This window comes from Podarcis erhardii (assembly GCF_964252035.2).
Source record: "Podarcis erhardii genome assembly, chromosome: 15".
In the NCBI taxonomy this organism is placed as follows: Eukaryota; Metazoa; Chordata; class Lepidosauria; order Squamata; family Lacertidae; genus Podarcis; species Podarcis erhardii.
This window is the reverse complement of record NC_138505.1, coordinates 43,304,057-43,322,300: the sequence shown is the minus strand read 5'-3', so window position 1 is coordinate 43,322,300 and position 18,244 is coordinate 43,304,057. Positions and strand designations below refer to the sequence as shown.

Genomic DNA, 18,244 nt, shown 5'->3' with positions numbered 1-18,244 from the left:
ACAGTGAAGAGAGGACACTTAACACCTGGGTGGGGGATGAACTGGTGGGGGACGGATTTTAAAGTACAGGATTAAGCACAAACATTTTTTGTTTCTGGGGGCAACCTGTCATCATGTAGCCTGGGTGCATCTTCTGCTGTGTGTGTTTTGCATCCCACAAAATATGTTGCAAATTCTTTCCCTTCCCAGACTTTGGGTGGTGAGCTGGAGCACTGTGGAACCTGCAGAAGGCGCCTCTCCTGGGTGAGCTCAAAAGAGCCCAGCGTTTGCCAGGCTCCCTTTCAAACAGCACGGCGTCTCCTGTCTTGTCAAGTCTCCTGCCAGTTATTTCAAGCCAATCTACTGCTGATGGGCCTGCTCACCCCCACCCCACCCCCACCCCGCTCTGTGCTTTCGAAACTGCTAGGAGCCCCATTCAAAGGAAGTCACCCACCAAAGAATGATCAGTCTATTTTAAGTCTGGCTCATTGGCTTAGTGCAAAATTATGCATCTTATATCCAGGTAAAGCCATCACAAATTCCCATCTGACGGTTTAGATGATGCCTGTCACAGTTCTGGGTGTCAGAACACAGACACAATGTGGCTATTAAGAAGTTGGAAGGGTGGCGGGGGGGGGGGGAGGCAGGAGGCTCCCGCCAGCCTGGGCCTTTAGGGAGAGAGTTCTCAACGAAGGCCCCAATCCCTTTGTCCCCACGGGAGCAGGGGTTCATGCTGGCAGGAAGCTCCGAAAGTGATGCTCTGTGTGTGAAGGTGAAGGGGCCCATCTAGAGGGGGGCCCTGGTGGCTCTTCTGGGAGCCAAACAAACATCAAGCCCTTTGTGAAGAAAGGTTGAGAGCATATAAAACCTCTTTTGCTATTTCTGAAAAGCATTGAAACACACATATATGCAATGGTTTTTTGTTTTTTGTTTTTTATATGCTGTGTGCAGTGTTCATCTTCTAAATGGATTTCCTCCCCTTTTCTTTGGTAGAATAAATTTTTGTATCAGCTTTTTCAATGTTAGTTGCTTGGTGACCTTTCAGGTAATAATAATGATAGTGATGATTTATTTTGTGGGTTAATGTAAGGCCCCAATAGGAAGGAAACAATTGGTCTTGCCAACCTGTTTGTGCCCCCCAGGTGCAAGGGCTGCCCAGCTGAACTTGGCCTGTAGGCGGGTTCTCCTGTTCAAAGGCCACGTAAGTGTTCCCAGCCACCTGGCATTTGCCCTGTGTAACATAGCGCTTGTTGTGACATGTAGCAGGAACCACCACCCCCCCAATCATTCAGTTTGTACAAACTTCACACACACTCACACTCACACACTACATACGCTACGCTTCTGTTATAAATTCATAGAAAATCAACCATACATCGGAATTGCACTGTTCCACTTTTATTTTACTCCATGAAGGAAGGACTACAAAATGGGGAAGGTTTGATACAGGCCAACCATAATCCCTTGAACATCCCAGCACATCCACAGGAGCCCTGCCCAGTTGCCATGCCAACCCTGATGGTCCTAGACAGAAGACCATCAAGATCACAAAGAACTTCCATATGGGAAAAAATAAAAAAATTCCTTCCAGTAGCACCTTAAAGACCAACTAAGTTAGTTCTAGGTATGAGCTTTCGTGTGCATGCACACTTCTTCAGATACTATATGGGAGTGGATTCAGCACAGACTGGAACAAAGGACAATAATCAGCTCTTCCCTCTGGGGGGCAGGAAACTGCAAACTCCCCTCTGTCACCTGGAAAGTACTCATGGGGAGGGGGAAAGGGGGAACCAGCCAGGTGACAGGTGACTCAGTGAGAGCCAGTGTGGTGTAGTGGTTAAGAGCGGTAGTCATGTAATCTGGGGAACCGGGTTCGCGTCTCCGCTCCTCCACATGCAGCTGCTGGGTGACCTTGGGCCAGTCACACTTCTTTGAAGTCTCTCAGCCCCACTCACCTCACAGAGTGTTTGTTGTGGGGGAGGAAGGGAAAGGAGATTGTTAGCTGCTTTGAGACTCCTGAAGGGGAGTGAAAGGCGGGATATCAAATCCAAACTCTTCTTCTTCTTCTTCAGGTTACCACCACAACTCCTCCCTCAACCCCTCCTTTCTGTGATGTATGCATGATGTTTCTGGGGGTGGGCTTGATCTACAGGATGGGAATTTCAAAAGTCTTTATAAGACCTTGCACACCATTTTTTCTGTGTCCTTCCTCTCTCCTGCAAGTGAGGGGAGCACCCTGTTGCAACAGTTCAATAAAGGCCAAGCCTACAGGCTGCTGTTTTGCTCCAAGTTATCCTGGTTGGTGTCTTTGTTTTTGTCCAAGGGAACCCTCGGATTTTCCCGTTAACAGACATGATGACTCACGGCTGCTGTCCACATTAAAGGGCCTGGTATTTCTTCAAGGGTCAGACACATGGATCAGTGGGGTGCGATTCTGATGTTTTTCTGCCTTCCCCTGCAGTGCACCACGGTGAGCCTTGTCAGCCTCTGTTCCTTGGCGCTCTCTGCTTGTGGACTTCTTGATGGTGCTGGTTGATCTGCAGATGGACCTGATGGGTTGGTGGCCTGGCCTCACAGGAGAATGCACCTTAAACGCCGGGCGTATCTTGGGAGGCAGCCATGCTTCTGAGCACCAGTTGCTGGAAACCCCAGGAGTGGGGACTGCTCTTGGGCTCGGGGGTCCTGCTTATGGGATTCCTGCCTAGGTGAGCACTGTTGGTCTGATCCAGCAGGATCTTCTTATGTTCTGACAAGTCAGTAGCCCCTGTTGACTCTTTCCAGCCGTAGTCCTCCATGATGTCAGTATTCAACATCTTCCCATTCGTTGCCAATATTTGACCATATCTGTAGCTAAGAGAGTACTCTGCTGTGGACCCAAGAAACAGCTTTTTTTGGCAAAAGCCACCAAATATGTCCCCGCATATGTTGTTTGCCCATCTCCCAGGAAGGGACTCTGAGCTCTGACTACTAACCCCCTCCCCGTACCCCTCCAAAGCAAAGAACAAAGGACTGGTATTCTGAGGAAGGCTGCCTCCAACACGGGAGGTACAACACAGCCCTCACGGCAAGAAGCCATGGAGAGTCTTCTCCTCCATGATAACTCCCATCCTTCCTACCCAACACAGCTAATGGTCTCTTTTTAGAAAGTTAAAAACAGACATCAATTAACAATTAGAAGGATGTACTGCCTGCATGGCAGGCATTTAAAAGTTGGCTTGCTGAATCTCTAGTGGCAGAGTGTTCCACAGGCTCAATTTCTCATTGTTGTCCAATGAGCCTCACCAGCTTGGGGAATGACCAAGGATGCTCTGGCAGATGACCTCAGTGATCAAGCTGGGATCTAAGGCTTCAGGTAATCCCTGAGGTACCCTGGACCTAAGTTGCTTAACTGCAGGCAGGGGAGGGGGGTTGGAGCAAGGGAAAGATACCCAGCCCTCTGACGAAGTATTTATTTGTCACAAACAATAGTGTCATTGACATGTGTGGCACTTTTGGAAACAGAAGAGGAAAGGGCCTGCTCCAAGGCGTTTGTCTCCTGTGAATATTCCATGCAGGTTTGCTGGGAAAAGTGGGAAGGCAGCCAAATGCCCAGCCTAAGACAGGCCATCTCCTCCGTGTGAGAAGCTGGCTTGGCAAGCCTGACTGAAGAGCCCCTGCCTGGGCAGATGGGCCTAGCCAGGGGTTTGCAGCCTCCCTGACTGCTGGGGATCAGGGTGAATTGGCCACCACCTGCAGGGCGCTGAGTGAAGCTGGGCACAGAGGACAGCACTTCTGCCACTTTTTAAAGAGAGGTCTGAGCACTTGGAGTGAAGTCAATGTGTTGTGCTGAGTGCTCTGTTTGGCAAAGCAAAGGAGAGCGGGGGAGGGGAGAAAAGAAAAGAAAAGAAAAGAAAAGAAAAGAAAAAGAGGATTAAATGGGAATGTTACCTTTACTCTTGTCAAATCCCTAGTAGAAACATTGCTTAATGCCCTTAAAAAAGGCCCATTACCACAGGGCAGCGAGTCAAAGAGCCCAGCTGCCCTCCTGCTCAGTTATCTCGTTCCCGGATAATGGAATGACCCCTCGCCTGCCCAGGCGCTGCCGCACTATAATAGCATGAGCCGTGCGAATAAAGCGGTTATTTTTGGAATCCAATTGAAACTGCGCCGGAGCCAGCGTGTGACAGGGGAAGGGTTGAACAAGATGCAATGTTCTAGAGGAAGAAGAGGACAAAATTGAATTTGGGGGAAGATGCTGCCGGCAGTGAACTGTGGAAGGGAAGAGGCAGCCCAGGCTGGAGTGTGTGGCTGGTGGGGTGGAGAGGGGCTGCCGTGGGATGCTTGCAGGAGGTTTCGAACAAGAGCAGAAAGAAGAGAGGCAGAGAAACAGCACACAGGAAACCAGCAAAGGGTTTCTGACTCCTGATGGTGTCACACTAAGAACCACCAAGAGGATTGTGGCACCTTGGAGGCCAATAAATGGATGCTGGCACCATCCGCTGTCTTTTTTTATATATAATTTTTATTAACCGGCCAATCAAATCAAATTAAATCACATCACATAAATTCCGAATTACAAAGCCAAATTTTAAATTTTGTTGGGGGGACCCATATTTCAAGATCCGAAGGGGGATTCTGATCATCTTCTTGCTACTGCGTTAATGTCCAAATCAATCCAAATCAGTCCAAACAGAGTTCATAATTCTATAATTCTATCCAGTCTTGTCTTGCTGTTTCCACATCACATCTTGTTCATATATTTTCTCTTTTTTATTTATGATCTCTTCTGATAGTCTCCTTAAGCCGATAAACACCAATAATAATCCTGTGTGAATTTTTCCGTTCTTCCAATCCTCAAATCGGGATGGTTTCCATATATCATCACCTTCATAGATAACATCGCTCTTTCCATCATGCAAAACTGTTGCTCTTAAGTCCCTCTGAGGAGTTTCACCCACAATGTATAAACAGCTCTATTTCTCTCTTTCTCCTCCCAGACTCAAGACCTCCGACAGAACTTCCCAATATGGCGACAGCATTTTTAACCACGTCATTCCAAAGCTCTTATACATTCCACACTCTTCTTAAAACACGCTTTGGTTCGAAAGTTTATCTCCACACAGCCTTAAATCCACAGCTTAAGTCCTTAAAATGACATTTCTGACTCGTGAGGTGAGGGGATTCTTGTTTAATCACATAAGAAAAGAAAGGAAAGTTTTTTCCCCTCCCCCATCAGTCATTTGCCATACCGTATCTTGGCGTATCTTCCCATGTTTTATTCTTGTCTTGTTTTATCAGAGATCTCTTCTGTTAGCAGTCTTTATTCCCCCTCCTTCCTTGAAATATGTGCATTCCTTCATCCAAATTGTTTCTTTTGAAGTTCTTGCAGCTAGTGGCGCGGATCAGGGACGGCATCCAGGAGCGCCGGAATCCCACAGGAGGGCTTTGTGCCTAGTGCCCCCATCCCCACAAATTCGGGGGTGGTATAGGGCACAGCAGGCAAGGGCAGTCCCCCCCCACCATCCTAGGGGTGGGGTAGGGAGGCTAATTACTCCCATCATAGCCTCCAGATTACCTCGTGTGGGTCGGAGAGATGTTATTGTCAGCCATCTTCCAATGCGCCCCCTAGTGGCCCCCCGGCACCATCCGCTGTCTAGGGCTCAAGCAGGCAAGGACAACCTCAGATGCAGGAAGCAAACTTTCAGCTGGCAGGAATGCGCAGGAGAAAAGGGTCAGGTGGGAGCTGAATAGCCAGGAGGGGCAGCAGTTGCATCCGGTGACCACGAGAGATTAATGCATGTTACATAGACACACCTTCCTGGGCTCATCTAGACTCCCGCTTCCTCCTGGAGAAACCTGCTCTTTAGCACTGAATCAGAGCAAATGTCAACGGGGTTTTCTGTGAATTGATGGTTGCTCCAATTCAGCACTAAAGAGCAGGTTTTCCCAGGGACAACCAGAAAACAAGCAGAAGCAACCCCCGAATCTCTGAAGGAACCCCGTAAGGGGCTCCGGAACGGGGAGGGGGTAGCGGCGCTGTGGGTCGTTTCGCAACCATCGGAGTGAAGCCGCGCTGCTGCTGCCGGTGAGCGCTGACCTTTCTTCCTGAGAAAATTTTGGATTTGGAAAGTAACAACCCGTGAGTAATAACAGACCCTGTATAATTTCGGGACTTTAAAGCATTGAATTTGGCTGAAATTTGGCTGAAAGCGGAGCGACGAAAAACAGGAAGTCCGTCTTCCGCTCTCATTGAACATCAAAGCAAAGAGCTGGAGGAGTGGAGGTAAAGAGAGATCTTTTAACCTAACTGATCTGAGCACCCATTGAACTTTATTTTAAGTGGAATAAGGACTTTAAGTGCTGGACTTTATGCTTTTTAGCTGTATGGTGATACCTTTCTTCTATTGGAGCTACATTTTAAGTAAGAAACCCAGGTGCTGGAGCTGCCTGAGTAACTGAGCTGTCAGTTTGCAGACTTGGATACTTTGAATCTGAACTTTGAAACAATCTGAGAGAGTTTGAACTTGTTATTTTGAAGCATTTGGATTACCAGTACGCACTATTTGAAACATTGTTGCTGTTAAATACTAAATTCTAACTCTGCTGAAACTTTTTACTGAAGGTTCCTGGACTTTGAAATTTGACTTTATTAATTTTATTGGAATTGATCGCTTCCCTAAAAACATTTTAAACTCCCCCTAGAGGATTTGGGACTTACAGCAGTGACTTTTATTTCACTTTCCTTTTCCCGGCCCTCTGTCTGACTGTTACCATCTGGGCCGTTGCTTTCTCATGGGAACAACTCAGCTTGACCTTGACTTTTAGATAACTTTGGAATGAGTGGCGCAAGAAGGAGAGGAAGAGCTAGACAAACAACTTTAACAACTTTAACCGCAGCCTCACAGACACGTAGATCATCTGTGCCTACCCTGCCTTCTGAGGAAGAAGCTGCTTCTCTGCCACGGGCAGGGGAGGGAGAAACTGAGGAATTACAATTGGAAGATATGGCCTCAGGGGCAAGTACCTCTATTTTAGAGAAAATCTTTGAAAAATTGGAATCTTTGGACAAGAGAGTGGAATTTTTGGACAAAAAGGCTGATGAGCAAACATACAAAATTGACCAAAACACAGAATGTCTAAATAGACTAACTGGACAAGTAGCACAGAATGTACACGCAATTGGAGAATTGAAGGAGGCTACAGGGGAAAACCGGAAATTGGCTGAGGATACCAGCCAAAAACTTGGGAAATTAGAACAAGAGGTAAGGCCACTCTGCAAACAAGTAGGGGAACATCAGACCTATCTCTCTATGTTAGAACTGCGGAATAGGGAGAGTAACTTAAGGATAAGGTCAGTGCCAGAAGTGGAAGAAGGCAACTTGGCTGAGTTTCTGACTAAAGAATTTTCCAAGTACTGGAAATTAGAGGAAAAGGACTTTAAAATTGTATCAGCTTTCAGGCTTGGAAGACTTATAAAGAAAGAGAAGCCCAGAGACTGTTTGATAATATTGAGGTCAAAGGAGGAAAGGGACAAGATTCTGGGCCTACACTACGGAAAGTCACTGGACATTTCGGACAAAAGAATTGAAATTTACAAGGACATTCCTAAACAACTGTTGGACCTCAGATCTGACTATTTGGAGCTGACAAGATTGTTAAGGAACAACTCAATCATCTTTAGGTGGGAATTCCCCCAAGGATTATCTTTCACTTTTAGAGGGAAGAAGATTAAAATCAGAACATTGGAAGATAGAGATAAATTTCTGAACGAATACGGAGAGGACCTTCACAAAGAATCTGATCTACTTCCAGGGCCTGAAACACCAGAGGTACCTGCACCCTTGGATCCCGAAGATCCAGCGAATAAGGTACCACCCCCAGAAAAATAACCAGATTTATTCAGGATGTCTCTGCAACTTTTGAGTTGGAACATTAATGGTTGTAACATCCCGGAAAAAAGGAGGAAAATTTTTCATATATTAAAAAAAGAACAATTGGACATTATTTGCTTACAAGAAAAACATGTGACTAGGCTCCACAGAAAGGTGTTAATAAATAAAAGACTTGGTCAAGAATTTATATCTTCGGACAGAGTAAAGAAGCGAGGGGTGGTGATATATGCAAAAGAGAGCCTGTCACCTAAATTTTTATTTAAAGATGAACATGGAAGAATTCTAGCAATTGAGATACAACATCAAGGAGAAAAGATTTTGATACTAGGAATTTATGCACCAAATGACGGGAAATCGGAATTTTACAAGAAGTTGCATGAGATTATGCTGGATTATCTGGACTACAACAACATCATTATGATGGGAGATATGAATGGGGTCGTATCGACTAACATGGATAAGTCACAAAGCCAAAATGTTACAAAAGACGGCAGACTACTAAAGACTTTTTTTGAAATGACAGACAATATGGACTGGATTGACATTTGGAGAACCAAGAACCCCCTGGGAAGAGAGGGAACATTCTTCTCTGAAGCCCAGCTGACTTGGACAAGAATCGACCAAATATGGATAACTAGAGGTCTGGCACCCAAGGTCAGAAAAGTGGAAATCTGCCCAAAGACCTGCTCCGACCATAATGCACTGAAGATGGACATGACACTACTGCCAACCGGTTCCTTTAGATGGAAGATGAATGACAACTTGTTTAGAGATCAGGAGATTATTAAGAAGGCCCAAAAAGCTTTGAAGGATTATTTTGAGATAAATATGAACACTACGGTGGAAAAAAGAACTATCTGGGGCGCAAGCAAAGCTGTGATGAGGGGGTTCTTGATACAACAGAACGCTGTAAAGAAAAGGACACAAAATGAAAGGAAAGACAAGATCCTGCAGAAAATTAAAGAATTGGAGAAGAAGTTAAGATCAAACCCGAAGTCACAGCCGATCCTGAGAGAAATTAAACTTTACCAAGCACAATATTCTAAACTGATAAATCAGGAAATAGAGTGGAAGATTAAATTAATGAAACAAAAAACTTTTGAATCGGCGAATAAATGTGGGAAACTGCTTGCGTGGCAGTTGAAGAAGAGACAAAAATTAAATACAGTTACAAATCTAGAAATTGAAGGAAGAAACATTCAGAACCCCATGGAAATCAGAAAGTGCTTCCAGAGATATTTCAAAAAATTATATACTCAAGGGCCGCAAGACGAGGTTGAGATTAAACACTTTTTGGAAAGAAATGGACTAACAAAGTTGTCACAAAAAAACAGATCAATCCTGAATAACAAAATAACACGACAAGAGATTGAACAAGTCATTCAGAACATGCACTGGGCAAATCTCCAGGGCCAGACGGCCTGACCTCCAAGTATTATAAGACATTAAAAGACTACTTGATCCAACCAATGATGGAGGTCTGCAACGAAATTATGGAGGGGAAGAGGGCGCCGGAATCGTGGAAGGAAGCTTTCATCACATTGATACCAAAATTGGAAACTGAAAAGACACAACTCAAGAACTATCGTCCCATTTCCCTTTTAAATGTGGATTACAAAATATTTGCAGACGTCTTGGCAAGCAGATTTAAAAGAGTTTTAAACGAGGTAATCCATAAAGACCAAGCAGGCTTTCTCCCAGGTAGACACATGTTTGCTAATACAAGGAACATTATTGACATTTTGGAACTTTTGCAAACAGACATAAATACAAAAGCAGTGTTAATTTTTATAGATGCGGAGAAGGCCTTTGATAATATCTCTTGGAAATTTATGAAGGGAAATCTAAAAGAAATGGGAGTGGGACGGGGTTTTGAGAATGGGATTGATGCAATATATTCAGAACAAAAGGCTAAATTGATAGTTAACAATGTGGTTACGGAAGAGTTTAAAATTGAAAAAGGAACACGACAAGGCTGCCCGATTTCCCCTCTACTATTTATTTCGGTTCTGGAGGTGCTCTTGAATATGATCAGAGGGGACCGGTTGGTGGAAGGGATCCAGGTCGGAGCGAAACAATATAAACTTAAAGCCTTTGCAGATGACCTAGTTTTGACTTTGCAGGAGCCGGAATCTAGTACGAAAAGAGTATTGCAACTGATACAAGACTTTGGTCGGGTAGCGGGATTTAAATTAAATAAACAGAAAACCAAGGTGCTGGGGGAAAATTTGACAGATACAGAGTCAGAACGGTTTCAGAGGGAAACAGAACTAACTGTGGTTAAAAAAGTAAAATACCTAGGGGTGAATATAACAGCAAAAAATCTGAGTCTATTTAAGGATAATTATGAAAAATGTTGGACTGAAATTAAGAGAGACTTGGACAGTTGGACAAAATTGAAGCTTTCTCTGTTAGGCCGAATTGCTGCTATTAAGATGAATGTATTTCCAAAAATGTTGTTTTTGTTTCAAACATTACAGATTGTGGACAAGACGGAGTGCTTCCGGAAGTGGCAGAAAGATATTTCTAAATTTGTCTGGCAGGGCAAAAAGCCCAGAATTAAGTTTAAGATATTAACTGACGCGAAAGAAAGAGGGGACTTTGCCCTGCCAGACTTAAAGTTGTACTATGAAGCCGCAGCTTTCTGCTGGCTAAAAGACTGGCTACTTCTCGAAGACACTGGCGTACTGGATTTGGAAGGTTTTAACAATGCTTTTGGTTGGCATGCATACTTATGGTACGACAAGGTTAAGATCAATAAGGCCTTTAAGAACCATATTGTTAGGAAAGCAGTATTTAATGTCTGGACAAAATACAAAGACTTATTGGAAAACAAGACTCCGAGGTGGCTTTCGCCTCTGGAAGCTAAGGCCCGAAAAAGACCCAATATGGAGGCCAAATGGCCAAAATATTGGGAAATATTAGAAAAAGATGGAGACAATTGGAAATTGCAGAGTTTGGAGAAAATGAAGGATAAAGTGCGAGACTGGTTACATTACGCTCAGATTAAAGAAGTCTTTAAAAATGACAAAAAGTTAGGGTTCCAGGTGGAGAAATCGAAGTTGGAAACAGAATTGTTAGAACCAAAGACTAAGGTACTATCTAGAATAGTACTTGCTGTTAAATGGAATACACTTGCTGTTAAAATGGAATACACAAGACGAAATGGCTAAATCGGCTATGATAAAGTGGGCACAGGACATTGGGCATAACATTATGTTTGAGGACTGGGAAAGGTTGTGGACCACTGGGCTGAACTTCACTGCATGTAATGCTCTGAAGGAAAATGTAATGAAAATGATATATAGATGGTACATGACCCCAGTTAAACTTGCCAAAATATACCATTCGTCTGATAATAAATGTTGGAAATGTAAAGAAAATGAAGGAACATTCTTTCACCTCTGGTGGACATGCCCTAAAGTGAAGGCCTTCTGGGAAATGATATATAATGAGTTGAAAAAGGTATTTAAGTATACCTTCACTAAGAAACCAGAGGCCTTCCTTCTGGGTATTGTCGGCCAGAAGGTGCTAAAGAAGGACCGAACATTTTTTATGTATGCAACAACGGCAGCAAGGATACTCATCGCTAAGAACTGGAAAACTCAAGATCTACCCACACTGGAAGAGTGGCAGATGCAGCTGATGGACTATATGCAACTGGCCGAGATGACTGGCAGAATCCGAGACCTGGGAGAAGAGAGGATTGAGGAAGACTGGAAGAAATTTAAGACGTATTTACAAAAACATTGTAATTTGGTTGAATGTTAAGAAGGATGCTAGATTATAAAAAATTGGCCACCACTAAATTAGATTTGAATTTGATGATAAGTGAGATTAAAGAAAACATAAACCTTTTGGAGAATTGCTAGATTATATTTAAATGAGTGGATATAAGATCGTAAACAAGTTGATAATTTGCTTGGAAAAACCTTTTAACGATGTAAATGGGAGCGGGAGACGTGAGGGAGTCCAAAGAAGTGATGAAACCACGTTATGATATAAGTAAGGTTGTTTATTATTTGTGCATTTGTATCCAAAAATTTTTTAATAAATATTTATATTAAAAAAAAAACCAGAAAACAAGCAGAAAATCACTCAGACCCATGGTTTCTAGGCACGGGAGGTATGGATGAACCCTAACCTTTACAGCAGCAGCTCAGTGGTAATTTACTCAGGCTTTCTTATTATTACATCCTACTGTAGGATCCCTGTTAGGACCCCTGTTTGCACACCCAGACATTATTGAAGGTCATCCCAGGGTAGGGTCATGGTGTGGAGGGGGCATTTGGCTCTGCCCTCCCCCTCCCTGGGGCCCATCCTTCTGCATTTGGCTTGGCCTTCTCCAGTCCTCCTTTTGCACCCGACACCTGGTCCATCTAGCTTAGTTTGACTGTACTCACGGACAGCAGCTTCCCACAGTTTTTGATGGGAATCATTCCTAGGTGGGAATGCTGCCTCTCAGCAAAGGTGCTCCCCTTATCCCTTGACCTGAAGGGCATAGGAACATGCCCAGCAGTGCTCTGTGGCACCTGGGCAGGTAGGACCTGAAGCAGGAGCCCCATCAGGTGCCTCAAGTGAATAGCATAGCTCCTCCTGGCACCTGGCCAGGCAGAAGGTCGTGTGTTGCTTTGATTTAAAGAATGGGAACAGCTTCCAAGTTTCACAAGGGCAGGCAGGCAGGCAGGCAGGAGTGGGGAGTGGGCTCCAGGGCCCTGCAAAGCTCCTTGCCCCTTGAAATGCTGGAAATAGGGGAAGGGTCCCCCGCAAGAGTAATAATAAACATGCAAGTCAATTGCCTTCTTTTGCATAATTTCTTTAGGCGGAATAATTTTTGTGACCTTCCCCAGAGAATACAAGTCAATGTTATTGCTGCTTTGGCCACTGATTTTCACATCTGAGCCATATTTAACAATGTGCCTAATTCATTGGGGGGGAGGCAGCTGCAGAGAATGGCAAGGATCGCCCCTCCTACAGCGCATCAAGTGCAGCTTGTCTTGCAGGGTAGAGAGAAGCTGCTTCTTTTGAAATTTCCCCTGAAAGGGTAACTTGCCAACCTTCATTTGCTTCATTGCAGGCGTGGGATGAGACGGAAGAGAGTTGCTGCCCTGATTCTCAGGGTGTGAAATAAGTCTCAGCAGAGACCTTGGTGTGGCACAGGCCAAGGGGGCATTGTGCCACCCGGGATGGCAAACTAGGGTGCGTGTGCTGCTTGGGGTGGGAGATTCCGCAGCTGCTGGCCGGTAAGGAGAAGAAGGGAAGATGCTTTGCTGGGAGATGGGACAGCCCTTTGGGGAGGAAGCCAAGAGGAGTGTCAGGAGGCAGCAGCTTGGCAGGCTGTGACTCTGCAAGCCCAGCCAGCCTCTCCTCCGGATTCTCCTCCTACTGTACATCTGCACTGGTGATGAGGGAAGGGCACTCTGTGCATGCTCAGTGTCATTCTCCTTTGTATCACTTCACACATTCAAGGTCAGAGTCTTCACCGATCACAGGGCCATGATTCACGGCTTTGAATCACTGTCTGTTGGGATGCCAGCTTCGTCTGAGGAGTCTCAAAGCTGTGCATTTATCACAAGGGCAGCCACGTCTCCCTCCAAGCAACATTTTGTCACCTCAACAACCCTCCAAGGTAGGCTAGCCTGAAAAGACTTGCTGAAAGGTCATCCAGTAAGCTTCATGGCTGCCTTGAACCCAGGGAGGGCTCCTGCATCAGTGCTCTAGGCTTTATTCACTACATTGGACCAGCCATCACCAGGCTGAAGGATCCTTGTGATCTTTCTGGGATTTGCTTCAGGTGTTTGCAAAAAAGGATGCTAATTCCTTTGAGCCTGTCTGATAATTATGCATTTTCTTGATGTAGCACATGCAACAGAATAAATGTTGCAGATTCAAAGCAATTGTATCCTCGCTTTATGTGTCAAGGATTTCTGACACATATGTGGGTTTTGGGTGGAATTAAGCAAACCCCCCCCCCCCCATTTCATATACTGTGGTGGCTCTTCCGGTGTCAATCATTTCCCTGGAGACAGATGTCAAGCAACCTGTCTATGATGGGGCGAGGATGATGGGTGGGGAAACCAAGCAGCAAGCCCCACCTGCAGGCACCCGACAAAGACCCCCTTGTGGATTTTTGCTGAGAGGTCCCATAATGGGAGTATTTGACAAAATCACTGGGCACAGAATGGTGCTCAGCCTTCACTCCTTGCCTCAGTTCCCCCTCCTGCCCTGGAACCTCATCCAAGCCTTTCTTTCTGGAACAGCACAGAGTGTTTGGGGGCTGCCTTCTGAGAGCAGGATGGCGTTGGATCAGACCTTCTTGCAGAGCCAGTGGGGTGGTCAGATGAGGACTGGAAAGACCCCCGTTCACATCCCCAGTTGGCTGCGAAGGTCAGAAGGCAACCTGCATCTATTATATGCATTTATTCATATTTATGGCATGCTTCATCCAATAAATCATCTAGGTATCATACCAAAGAGAGAGAGAGAGAGAGAGAGAGAGGGGGGGGGGGAGAGAGAGAGAGAGAGAGAGAGAGAGAGAGAATAATAACATAACAATAAAGTTATGCCACAATCAACTTAAAGGGACAACCAGCTGGCATTTTTACTGTAGTCTGATTTTATAGTTTTAACCAATTTTTGTTTTTTTTGTACTGTATTGTTGTAAACCACTTAGAGACTATTGTAGTTTAGTGGTATATAAACTGCAACAACCACAACCACTACCACAACAACAACAACAGAATCAAACTTGCATTCAAACCAGCACATTCAAACTACACACAAGGTATGTACCCCACCCCACCCCCATAGACCAGACACCCCAAACTTGGCCCTCCAGCTGTTTTGTGACTATAACTCCCATCATCCCTAGCCAACAGGACCAGTGGTCAGGGATGATGGGAATTGTAGTCCCAAAGCAGCTGGAGGGCTGAGTTTGGGGATGTCTGCTATAGACAGTGCTTATTTTCTTTAAAAATGTTTAGGGGTAGTCTCATTTTAACTCAAGAAAATCACCATTTTATAGTTCAAATAGGGAAAAATAAATACAGTAAATGGAAAAAAGTACAAAGATTCACAAAATGTTTAGGGTTATGTGTACCCCTGCGTCCCCAGAAAAAAGCACTGACTATAGACAGTGCACGGACACGGGTGGAGCTGTGGGGATGCAGGTGGCACTGTGGGTTAAACCACAGTCTAGGACTTGCCGATCGGAAGATCGGCGGTTCGAATCGGAAGATCGGCGGGTGAGCTCCCGTTCCTCGGTCCCTGTTCCTGCCAACCTAGCAGTTCGAAAGCACATCAAAGTGCAAATAGATAAATAGGTACCGCTCCAGTGGGAAGGTAAACGGCGTTTCCGTGTGCTGCTCTGGTTCGCCAGTCCTGCTGGCCACATGACCCAGAAGCTGCACGCTGGCTCTCTCGGCCAGTAAAACGAGATGAGCGCCGCAACCCCAGAGTCGGCCACGACTGGACCTAATGGTCAGGGGCCCCTTTACCTTTACCTATAGACAGTGCAGGGACTTCAAAGCAGAGCCCAAAAGTCCTGCAGGGAGAGAAGTCTTCACCTGGTGCCAAAAGTACAACCACATGACAGCCCCCCCCCCAAAGTTGGAAGCCACGCTGAGTGGGTGGGGCAACCTAGCCAGATGGGTGGGGTATAAATAGAAGCAGCAGCAGCAGCAGCAGCAGCCAGGCTTGCCTGGAGTGAGCATTCCATGCCTGGAAGGCCACCAGCCAAGAGCACCCTCCTCCCCTGGCCCCATCCTGAGCTTCCCCGGGAGAGGGCACAGGCAAAAGGGCTCTTCCAATGGCTTTGGGGAACAGGTTAAGTGCATCCGGAAGGAGGTGTCCTGTTTGGTCATCACTCTTTGCTGATGCAGAAGGAGCCCTTTGGCTGCCGCTGGCTGCTGCCTGGTTGGCACTGACCTGCAATGGGGCCTTCTCGGTGGCTGCTCCCCATTTTTGGAATGCCCTCTCTCTGGTGGGGTGCATCTCTCACACTCTTTATTGGCTTTGAGGAGGGACTTAAAAGCCTTCCCACTCACACAGGCATTTGGTTTTCATTTGATTTGTAATTGCATTTTTGGGAAATCATTGATGTGTTTGCCAACCTGGGCTTCTTTGGTAGGTGGGGGGGGCTGGGTAGGAAAATTAGGGCGGTAGCACTGCACTAAGTTTGTTCTCAGGGTGGGCCTGCTGGAAGTAATTGAACACAGCTACCTTAAGACCATTACCCCTCCTAGGTCTACTCTGAGTTAGAGCTGAATCGCACCCTTAATTAATTAAGGTTGGGCTTAGGTGGCGTCCAGAGGCAGCTCCTCTGTCCTTCCTGACATGCTCTTGCCAGGGAAGGTCAAATTCCTGTGAGCCGCACCTTGGTTTTGCCCCCCAGGCTCGTCCCCACCGCAGGCGGGTGGGGAGGGGAATGCAAGTAAAGAGGATATTGGTTGGGGAGACAGAAAATTAAGCCCCCCTCCCAATTCAGTCTGGCTCTTCCAAGAGGGTTTCAAATGCTGCCTGGCTCGGCTCTCTTTTGCAGCAGATTGTAATCTTCCCCTGTCGTATAAGGGTGATTTTTATCAGGATTTGCTTCATTTCAGCCCGTCGTGGGCAAGCGGGGGGTGCGCGGGGGTGTTCAGCAGACAAAGTCTCCCTGCTTCCTCTGTTGCTGCTCTTCTTTCACGGCGCTGGAGGAGAGAAAGAATCTCCCCCTTCCGCCCAAGATCCGTCTCCTCCCTCGCTCTACAGCTATTGTGCATATGCAAATGCAGCCAGCCCGGGCCATCTATATATAGCTAGGATTTTTTTGCTACACTTTGCATTCTCTGCTATTTTTTAAAAGGCAGCCCCCCCCAACCTCTGCCTCTCTCTCCCTCCCTCCCTCCCTCTCTCTCTCTCTCTCTCTCTCTCTCACACACACACACACACGCAATCCCCCCCGCCATATAAATTTCCCCTCCCCCTGCAGCCGGCCCCGTCGCATGCAACATTGATTGTCTGTTATATTACATTTATTAAGGAGTGATAACTTGTAATAATTGGATGTTAAATTAAGGAACTCTTTCCTAGTTATTGCCGTCTCAATTATAATTGTCATTTGCTGGCAGTTATGATGATATATGAGGGTTGTATTTTACTCAGCCGACCATGACCCGGTGAGTAATATTCCCTCCGCTCGAGGGGCAGCGAGGCGCTCGGTGCCTCCCAGCGCCAGAGCTGCCTGGAATATTAAGTTTCGGGCTGGAGAGGAGGAGGAGGAGGAGGAGGCGAGGGACCGGACCCTTCTCGCAGGATGCTGCTGCTGCAGCTGCGCTGGCCTTGCCCGAGGGTCCCAGGGCCGGCAGCTAGCCCGGGGCGGGGCGGCGGGGCGAGGCGCTCGTGGCGAGAGGAGACGGGCTTGCTTTGGACACCCAGCCGCGCCTTCGAATTCTGCTGCTGCCGCCGCCGCCGCACCCAGCGGTGCTGCTTGGCAGGAGGGGGCGGAAAGTATATGCGGGAGGGCTTGGTTCACCCTCGCAGTAAACTTTTTGTTAACATTAAAATTTAAAAATATAACAAAAGGGAAATAGTTTCATAGCAGAAAGCGCTGGAGTCCAATACAACGCCAATTCCTGCAGAGAGAAAAGAAAATGGTGGTTGTTTTCTTACAGTCAAGTCAAGAGATACCCCTGCACACTTAGCAAATGAAGGAAAGAGGGTTTTTGTGTTTGTTTCATGAAAATGTTGTTACGGAAAAATCTAGGTGTGAGCCTGCGGGTCCCTGCGGAATAAAGGAAGGATTCCAGCCACCAACCGCAGCAAATAGCTGTAGACCAAAGTTTACTGCACAATAGGTTCAAAGAAGAAATTTGAACCCCGAGGATGGGGTGACAAGGACTTTTAAAACTTTCCCACCATATCCCAGAATACAGTTCGTACAGCATCATTGCTACATCACTGACATGTCACAAAAGGGGAGGGGTAGACAGGGGTTACACTAGTTTAACCTTGGCAACCATGTCCAGACAAGTCCTTGGTACAAGATTAGCATAAGCAGACATGGCAGGGCAAGGCTCAGGTATAAGATTAGCCTAGGCAAACACCTCTGAAGTCCCACCACCCAAAGTGCAATAGAACTTCCTTTGCATGTCTGCACCCCTTGGCAAGTCTGGTAATGGGATTAGGCTTTCCTTGGCCAACAATCAGCTCAGCAATTGTCACCTCTGGGAACTTCCTGGAGTCCTTTTTCAAGGGGAAAATAGCTTTGGAATGGAGGAAACTGGCAAAGGAGTTGATTTTATATTATTTTTAAAGCTAGGTAACTTCCCTGAGCTGTGAAGTTGAAAGGATACATTCAGGCATAATATTGGTAACATGTAACTTTAAAGATGTGCCCCCCCCCCATAATTTCCGTA

The 18,244-nt window shown here is 46.1% G+C and overlaps 1 long non-coding RNA gene across 1 annotated transcript in view; it reads left to right on the top strand.

The window, feature by feature from the left end:
* The first annotated feature begins 1,648 nt into the window (after positions 1-1,648).
* Positions 1,649-18,244, top strand: part of LOC309330774 — a 384,684-nt gene continuing 368,088 nt past the window's right edge. The window contains exon 1 of the long non-coding RNA XR_014151575.1: positions 1,649-1,784. This is a non-coding gene — a long non-coding RNA (uncharacterized lncRNA). The remainder of the gene's footprint in view (positions 1,785-18,244) is intronic.